The sequence below is a fragment of the Triticum urartu genome, chromosome 6A, assembly GCF_056163025.1.
Source record: "Triticum urartu cultivar PI428250 chromosome 6A, HENAU_Tu73, whole genome shotgun sequence".
Lineage (NCBI taxonomy): Eukaryota > Viridiplantae > Streptophyta > Magnoliopsida > Poales > Poaceae > Triticum > Triticum urartu.
In genome coordinates, this window is record NC_141878.1 from 501393469 (window position 1) to 501401963 (window position 8495).

At 44.7% G+C, this 8495-nt stretch overlaps 1 pseudogene; it reads left to right on the forward strand.

The window, feature by feature from the left end:
* The first annotated feature begins 6773 nt into the window (after nucleotides 1-6773).
* LOC147965896 (uncharacterized) lies at nucleotides 6774-8264 on the forward strand (annotated as a pseudogene).
* Nucleotides 8265-8495: the final 231 nt, after the last annotated feature.

An 8495-nucleotide genomic window follows, 5' to 3' on the forward strand; every position in this document is an offset into this window, starting at 1 on the left:
GCGATGTCTGAAATCATCATTCTTATATGGTGGGTCACGCCACCACCAAAAGTTGAAATCCCTCAAATTATTCATATTCTTCAACTTTGCATAGTCTTCACTGGCTCCGTCGTTTTTCTTCATTGGCTATATATATATATATGAGTTTATGTCCTCTATAGCATTCACTTATTGCTATTTCTTCAAGTTGGTTTTCTGCTAAGTGAATGTGATCGGACCCTTCCCCTCTATGCTATACTCAACCCAATTTGTTCACAAATTCTTCATGTGCGTTCTATTTGAAACTCGTTCAAAATCTTCAATGTTTCCTTGTCAGCTGAAGAAATTGCGAACGGAACTTTAAAACCTATCTTATCGAAATTTTCGGTCTTGCCGCTCAAACCGTTTCGCATCCCATGATACACTTATCCGCTCACCCACGATCTAACACGATCTCCACCTCTCACTACGTGGGTGACACATATCATGCGAATGAGAAGGGTCAGGGGCACGTTCGTCCAATTTCTTCGGGCGAGCAGTTTTTTACCATGGCTATAAATGCCCCTCCTTCCCTTCCTCACTTCTTTTACTCTGCTCGACCTCTCTCTCCAGCTCGAGCTTCTCAAACCCTAGCGCCGCCGCTACTTCACCGCCGGTGAGGAAGAGCTTCATTGCCTCGACCTTGTCACCGACCGCGGACATCTTCACTCCGCCGCCGCCGTAGCCGTCTTCCTCTGCCAAGTTAGGGCGTGGAAGACCTGCACAGACGAACTTTACATCTCCTCACTCTAGTTCGTCGTGTTCTTCATCCAGGGTAAATAAAAGTTACTTTTACTGCCCTCGTTGATTCGAATGATTATCTACAAAATCTTCAAAAGTGTTTTTCTTCATATCTTCACACACTGAACACCTCACAAGTCATCTGTTCTTGATTCGTTTCTCTAAGCATCATTTTTCTTCAAGATTCCTCAATTGTGTGGATCATCGAGCTATACAACTTTGGAACCTAAGACAAAGAACGCTTAGTGAAAATCTTCAAGACTCATCTGGTCAAATTCCTCAAACCTGTTCATTTTGAAAAACCTTCTGAGAACGCATATGACCTCTCCAAATTCCTCGCAACTATACTCAGTTCACAGGTACACATGTCAGCTGCTGAATCACTAGGTTCTCATCAACTTAACTCATTTGCAGCATTCCTCAAAGAAAAGTTGCATACTTCTTCAGAGAATTCGATTGTTCAAATTCCTCAACTAAAGAAAATGGCTGATGGTAAAATGACACAGAAGGGAGGAAAGAGGCCTGAGGTAAATACAGCGTTTGAGATCCTTGATGACATATATGCTGGGTACTGCACACCTACTGAGGAAACCAAGAATGAGCGCAAAGTACGCATTCAGAAGATAGAGAGGAGATGGGCAAGAGAATGGAGGGAGTACATATATGTCACTCCTAAGTATATGAAGAAATTCGCACTCAATCCTCCATGCCCAAGAGCACCATTGGCACCTGGCCAAATCGCTGATCCCATCAGCCTCAAGCGCGGTGAGGACTATCCTAATGAATGGGCCAAGCGCCAAGCCAAGCTGGCTAAGCAAGCCAGAGAAGCAGTGAGGAAATTTAATGAAGACTCTGCTGCTGCTGCTGCCTCTGCCGAGGCCTTTGCTGTCAAGGCAAAGAAGGCTATGTCAAAGAAGCCTGTGCGCAAGCCAAGTGCTTCATCAGCAATGCCCTCACGGCCAGAATCATCAAAGCCCTCACGGTCAATTCCTCATGTTGCTCCTATTCCTCCAAAGTCCTCAGCTCCTCCGCCAAAGCCTTCAGCTGTTCCGACCAAATCCTTAGCACCTGTGCATCTCGCTTCGTGCCAAAGGACTACCGGCATCTCCATTGCCTCAGGTGTCTCAGCTAGTTCCTCAGCTGTCTCAGCTAGTTCCTCAGCTGCACCAAGTTCCTCAGCTTCCCCCTCACTACTGAAGACAAAGGCCACTGCTGGACGAGGTCCACGCCCAAGTCCTCAAAAGAAGAAACTTGCTTTTCAAGTGTCGTCTGATGAAGACGAAGCCGATGATGATGAACTTGCAGAAATCATCAGAGACTGGCAAGTCAGGGCCGCTAGAGCCAAAGGATCAGAGGTGCCACTGCTTTTGGATCCCAAGCTGATCCTCGACTACATTGATGATTGGCACAAGAACCCCAACACTCCCTTGCCTGACTTCAAGCTGACTCCTGGCCAAAGTCACATGCTGACCCACTTCATTCAAGAAGAAAAGTGGAAATTTGAGAAGGCCAGGCAGATCAAGAAAGCGCAGTACAAGAAAGAGCGCTATCTAAAGAAAAACGTTGTCTCTATGACAACTGAAGAACTTGTCACTACTCAGACTGAGATTAAGAAACTCAGTGATGACTTTGAAGCATATCGCATTGATTGGCTTGGAGCCAAGGTTCGTTTTGTGAAACTTGCGGATAACTTCACTTCCAATGTTGCAGCCCCAACGCAACAGGAAATTCCTCAGGCTGCAGCATCTGCTCAGCCTACTGAAGAAAATGCCAGCACCGCTGATGACAATCAGGCTGCTGAAGATAATGTGAGTTCCAGGGCTGATGACTGCATTCCAGCCGCTGAAGAAATTGCCAGGGCACCCACTAGTGGTGTGCCTGAAGAAACTGAAGAACTCAGGGCAACTGCATCAGTTGTGCCTGAAGAAAATCAACCAGATTCCTCAGCTGCTCCTGCACCAACTTCAACTCCAATCCTTCCATCTGCGTCGGATGTGAAGAAGACCAAGGCTGCAGAGCGTGCTGCAGTGAAGAAAAGGAAAGCATCAGCTGCTTCAGATTCTTCAGCTCCGAAGAAAATGAAGCCTATGACAAGTTCATTTGCACATTCGATTGATGTTGTTCCCATCTCAACCAGGCCATCAAAGGACCTTGTTCCTTTTGATGAAGAATATGTGATCCCCAGCGGATCTGATGAAGAAACTCCTTCTGCTGCTTCGTCTGAAGCGTTGGATGAAGAAATTGAAGTGGATGCGATCCCTTCAACACCTCTCATCTCCTCGCCTATGCCTCAGTTCACAGCTGAAGAGGCTGGCATTGAAGAAATGGAATATGATGATGTGGACATTGGCTGCTCCACACCCGTAATCAGTGATGAATTCTAGGAAAGTCAGCATCCAAACTCTCCAATGTTCACTCCTCTACAGCAAATTCCTTAGTTCCCCACACAAACTGTTCACATGGGCTCTAAAGAAACTCATCCCACTGCATCTGTCCATGAGGAAATTCTAGCCACTAGCGCTGAAGAAACTGCTGCTGCTGAACAACCAACGACGCAGACTGCCACTGAGGAGGAACCAAAAATTCCTCAGCCTGAAGAACCTGCGATTGAGATTCCTGAGGTCGTGATGCAACTCACTGACACTCCTCTGCCGAAGCCAAAGGATCCATCTCACGCAAGCAAAAGTTCAAGGCTGATGATTTCTTCGGCGAGCACGTATTCTTCGAAGATTACAACCCATATGACTCTGCTCGCATTAGGAAGAGGCGTTTCTGGACTGCTAGTCAAGCCAATTTCTATTCCTTAGTGCTGTTCAACAAGGAGAAGATTTTCTACCATGAGCATATTCCTCACGTGGATATGGAATCTCTGCCGTGCTTCGCACCAGTCCTCAGTGTTCTTCACGACGCTGGGCTGCTCAACTTTTGCTCTGACATATGCGATTGGAATGAAGAACTGATTCTTCAATTCTATGCAACGCTGCACATCACCGGAGATGCTGAAGATGTGAATTCATGGGTGCTGGACTGGATGTCTGAAAACACTCACTACACTGCACCAGCCTCTGAATTGCTTCGTGCTCTACCACTCAGTCCTCCCCTTAAAGAAGCTCGCTGCATCTACAGTGAACCTGAGCTCACACATCATTACATGCAGGTGCTGATGAAACCTTTGAAGCCAGGTCAAGCACCAAGAACCAAATTCCTCGTGAAGGAATTGTTGTACGTGCCCAGAACTGTCTATCGTATTCTTACGAGGACAATCAGTCCTATCGAAGGCCACGACTCATCTGATGAGGAAATTGTTGGCATCATGAAGAATCTGGTATTCAACATCGTTCATGGCATTCCTGTCAATTATCACGATTTCTTCATGAGGACTATGGCAAATGTTGCACTGTCTCCGTTTGAGTTGAAGCCTTATGCACCTTGGATCATGAGATTCCTCAGGACAAGGTCTTCACTCAACTACAAAGCTGATTTCTAGAATCATCTCAGCTACTTGCCCTCAATTGAAGTCCTCAAACAGACATATTCCTCAGTTGATGGAAAGGGCAAGGCACCAACTGCAATTGATGAAGGCATTCATCCATTGGATGGTCAGTTTCGCAAAGCTGCATCTTATTCCACCAATGATGACTCTGCCACACATGACTCTGCCAATGCACCTAAGTCCACTCCTCAAGCCACTGCTCCGCGCGTGATGACTGACCGTGAACTTCTGCTTAGTCTTCACCAGAAGGTGGATCGAAATCACAAATGGGTTAAGCGTCAGTTTGGTTCACTTCTTCACAACATGACTGCCACACACAATGCAGTGAAGAAAAACCACTACTACCTCCATCAAGTCTTCGGTCGCACCTGGGCAATCCTGTCACATCTGTATGGTGAAGAAGATCTGAAGAACATGGGTCTTAATGAAGATTTTGACTGGTCTGCACGTCCACCGAAGAAATTCAAGAAGGTAAAGGTTCCTTCTCTGGTGGCCAGCTCATATTCTTCATCGCGCGACACTGATGAACATGAATATTTGGACGACACTGCGGCATGCCCTACTGATATGCACATTTCATATATATAATTCTGGCATACAATTATACCATTCATTGGGTTATGCCCATCTATTCTTCCTAAGTTTAGTTGAATATTTGCATGAAAATCATATAATGAATCATTTACTAGTCATTGTGTTTCTTTTGCAGAAAAGTGCGCAAAGGCACTATAAACTTCAAGATCCGGACTAGTGGCTAAGAGAATGAAGAGGAGGAGGAAGAATGGACTTGTGCGAGAAGAAAAGAAGTTACCAGGGGCAAGCTAAAGAAGTAGGAGGATCTTCTTGTGAAGAAAGAAGAGAAGTAAGATGGCCAAATCACAAAGTGCAAATGAGAGGAGGGGAACAAAATCCCTAAGCGCTGGAGGGATCCAATGGGGCCTGGCACATCTCCCCTCTCGCCTCCTTCTCCACCTTCGGCCGCCGCCACAGCCAGGCCGGCGTGGGGCACGCCACCGCTTCACCGCGCCCTCCGTCCACCAGCACCTCCATATACCACCATCCATCCAATCCATCACCACCTCGCGCAGCTGCACCATCCATCAGCGCCACCCCTTCACCACCATCGCTCGCGCGCCCTACCAGACCAGGGGTCTGGTGCCCCGCGCGACCTTGCCTTCTGCCACTGCCTTCTTCCTCCCCTGCCTCGCTGCTGCCCTTCTTCTTCCCCTCGCTGCTCCTCCACTTCTCTTCTCCTCCTTCAATCCCTTTGTTGCTGCTCTTCTTCTACCGCGCCCCTTGCTGATCTCTCACGCTGCTACTCCTCCCCTCATCATGTTGTTGTTTCCTTCTTCTCCTGTCGCTGCTCTCTTCTTCCTTTGCCTCTAGTTGATGCTCCTAATCTTCTCTGAACCCCAGCCTGCTGCTCTTTCTTCTCCCTACCTCGCTGCTGCTCTGCCCTCTGCTGCTGTACCTCTCCTTCTCCAACTCGCCCCCTGCTAATCTTCTCCATCACCTACACCATCTACAGCTGCAAGCCTGAAGATTGATTGGGAATTAATCTTTGAATCTCTCCCTTCTCTTGCTACTGTACTCTAAATTTTCTGTAATAGGAGTGGTGTAGGACTTGTAAGGTTCAGATTTTGATAAGTGTTTGAAACCAATTAGTTTGTTCAGTTCATACTTGTTAAATATCATGTCATGAATTCTATGTTCTGAATAGTGGATTTCTTTTCTTTTGAAACAAAGTGATGTCTAACATTTTGTCTTGGTAATTAGTGTTCTGCTAGAACTTATGCGTGTTCACCCTTTGTATTTTAATTCCAGTTCATGTATGTGTTGTCACAGTGTGTTCCCTTTTCTGTAGAAATATATTCAGTTTTGTAGTCCACGTATTAGTTCAAGTTCTTGTGAGATAAATGTGTGTGATTTATATACATATGTGTGTGTCTTTGATATGATACATATATTCTATCCTACAACCTTGTTTCTTCCCTCTGTTCATGTTTGATAGTTATATATGTGTCCTTGTCATGTTACATTCATGTCCTTTTACTTCTGTTGTCATTGATGTCAGCTTGTGTTAGTATTTTAGTTTCTCAAGTTTTATGAATATACCAAAAAGATAGAGAATATAATCTGAATCTCCCTTTGCTTATTTTCATTTACTTTGTCGTCGATTTTCCGAAACGATCTTAGATACTTTAGGTTTATTTTCCCTGTATTCGTCACTTAAATTGTCTAGCCTAGCTTTAGCTGAGCATAGTCACTGTCACCTAGTCCCTGTGGAGAACATGACACATGCGTAGTTTGGGCGCAAAAACCCTGCTATATTACACCTGATCATTTTGGCGCCGTTGCCGGGGACTAGAGTCGTGCGACCATGTTAGGCTATAGACTAGGTTTTTCTTGTTTTTCCCTTTGTGCTATATATATGTGATATATCTCTAACCCCTAACCCTTGTTCAAGTTATTTTCTCTTTCTTTGCTTGGTCATTCTGTAGGTTATTGCATCTTCTCAGATATGGCTTACTATTTAGATCATCATGCTTTTGTGAGCAACACTACAAACAGCACGGAAAGTATTCAAGACTTGATAAGTAAGATTTCCCATCGATTAGATGATTTAGCTCAGCAACGAGAAATAGTTTTTGAGGATAGGCCTAGCTCTTATGATCCTTATTCTAGAGGCTATCCTTATGTTGCTCCTACCTGCCATATTTGTGGATTTCAAGGCCATTCGCCCGCTGAATGTCAGCATGGTTACTCTCACCCTCCAGATTGTTTTGGCATGAGCTTCGCTCAAGAGCATAGCTCATACCAAAGCAATTACTCACATGGGTGGCCTAAAAACCCGAATATGTCATATAGGAGCAACAACCCTGAGATCTCATCGTTTGCCTCTAGTTATCCAATGCAGGGATTTAGGTACAATGACGAGAGCAACAACTATGCACCACAACAATGCTATTCACCTCCTACTCATATACCTCAACACCAGAAGATGTTGCCAATGGAGTTAAATGGTCCTCCATTTGGTCAACCAACACCTTCAACACAAGTGCCCACACAAGATGATTTTGATGATATAGACAAGCTCACATTGCTTAGTCTTGAGTTCACTTGGAGTGCTGAAGATGATCCAATGAGGTCGCTGATACTAGAGGAAATGAAGAAGATCAAGAGTGGAAAAGAGCTAGTGGAAGAAGTAAGGAAGATTGAGAAGAACATCAACACTGGCAGTACTATCTCCTCCCTCCTTGAGCCGAGTGTTGCCGAGATTCCCCTTGATACACGTGAGGTTCCAATACCGTCACATCCAGCTGAGCAAGATAGTAAGATTCCAGAGGAAGAAAGACCTCAGATTAAAGAAGAAATACTTGAAGACAAGGAACAAGATGATCCAGAGCTCGAACAACAAAGTGATCAAGTTGAAGACTCATCGTCTATTACTCTTGAAGAAGCAAAACAAGTTGATGTGATTGAAGATGAAGAACCGGAAATGCATTTGCCCATCGTCATACAGGAGCGTGATTTAGCAGGTTTATCCAATCCTCTTGATGACATGCTTCCTTATTAGATCTTTGTTGTTACTTTGCATTGCGTTATACCATCAATTAAGCTAGATTTGAAAAATTATTTGCTTGGACATGATCATACATACACTTTTGGTGGCATTGCTCTCATTCCCGATGATGACACTTATTTTCCTTATGCTAGTCCTATGCTTAATGAAACATATTATTCCCATACTAGTCTTGAGCTTAATGATAAATTTCATCCTCATGTTAGTGTCGACCTTGCTGATTTCTACCATCCTAAACATGTGCTTTATAGCTATGCTTATGTAATTGGATATTTGATTGATGACTTGGAGGGTATTATCCCTACCACTTGCATTGTCTCTTTGGTTGAGTGCCTTTTCAGGTTTTTGCTTGTGCACGAATCAATACATGTTGACCAATTTCGAGGTGACATTCCTTGGGACCCTGGTGGACTCAGAGCATGGGGATGAGGAGAAGCAAGGGGGCACACATGAAGAAGAGTGAAGCTGGACCATCCATGAGGAAGAAAAAGGAGAAGAGCTGCAGCTTAGAGAGTGATCAAGCGAGTGCTACATCATCAAAGCCCGGTGAGCTGTTTCATGACCCATTCCGAGTATATCATCCATTGATACATGCTGAAATCAAATGTTATTTGGATTGCTTATTAAGCCATTTCTTAAATGTTGCCCCACCAAATTTTA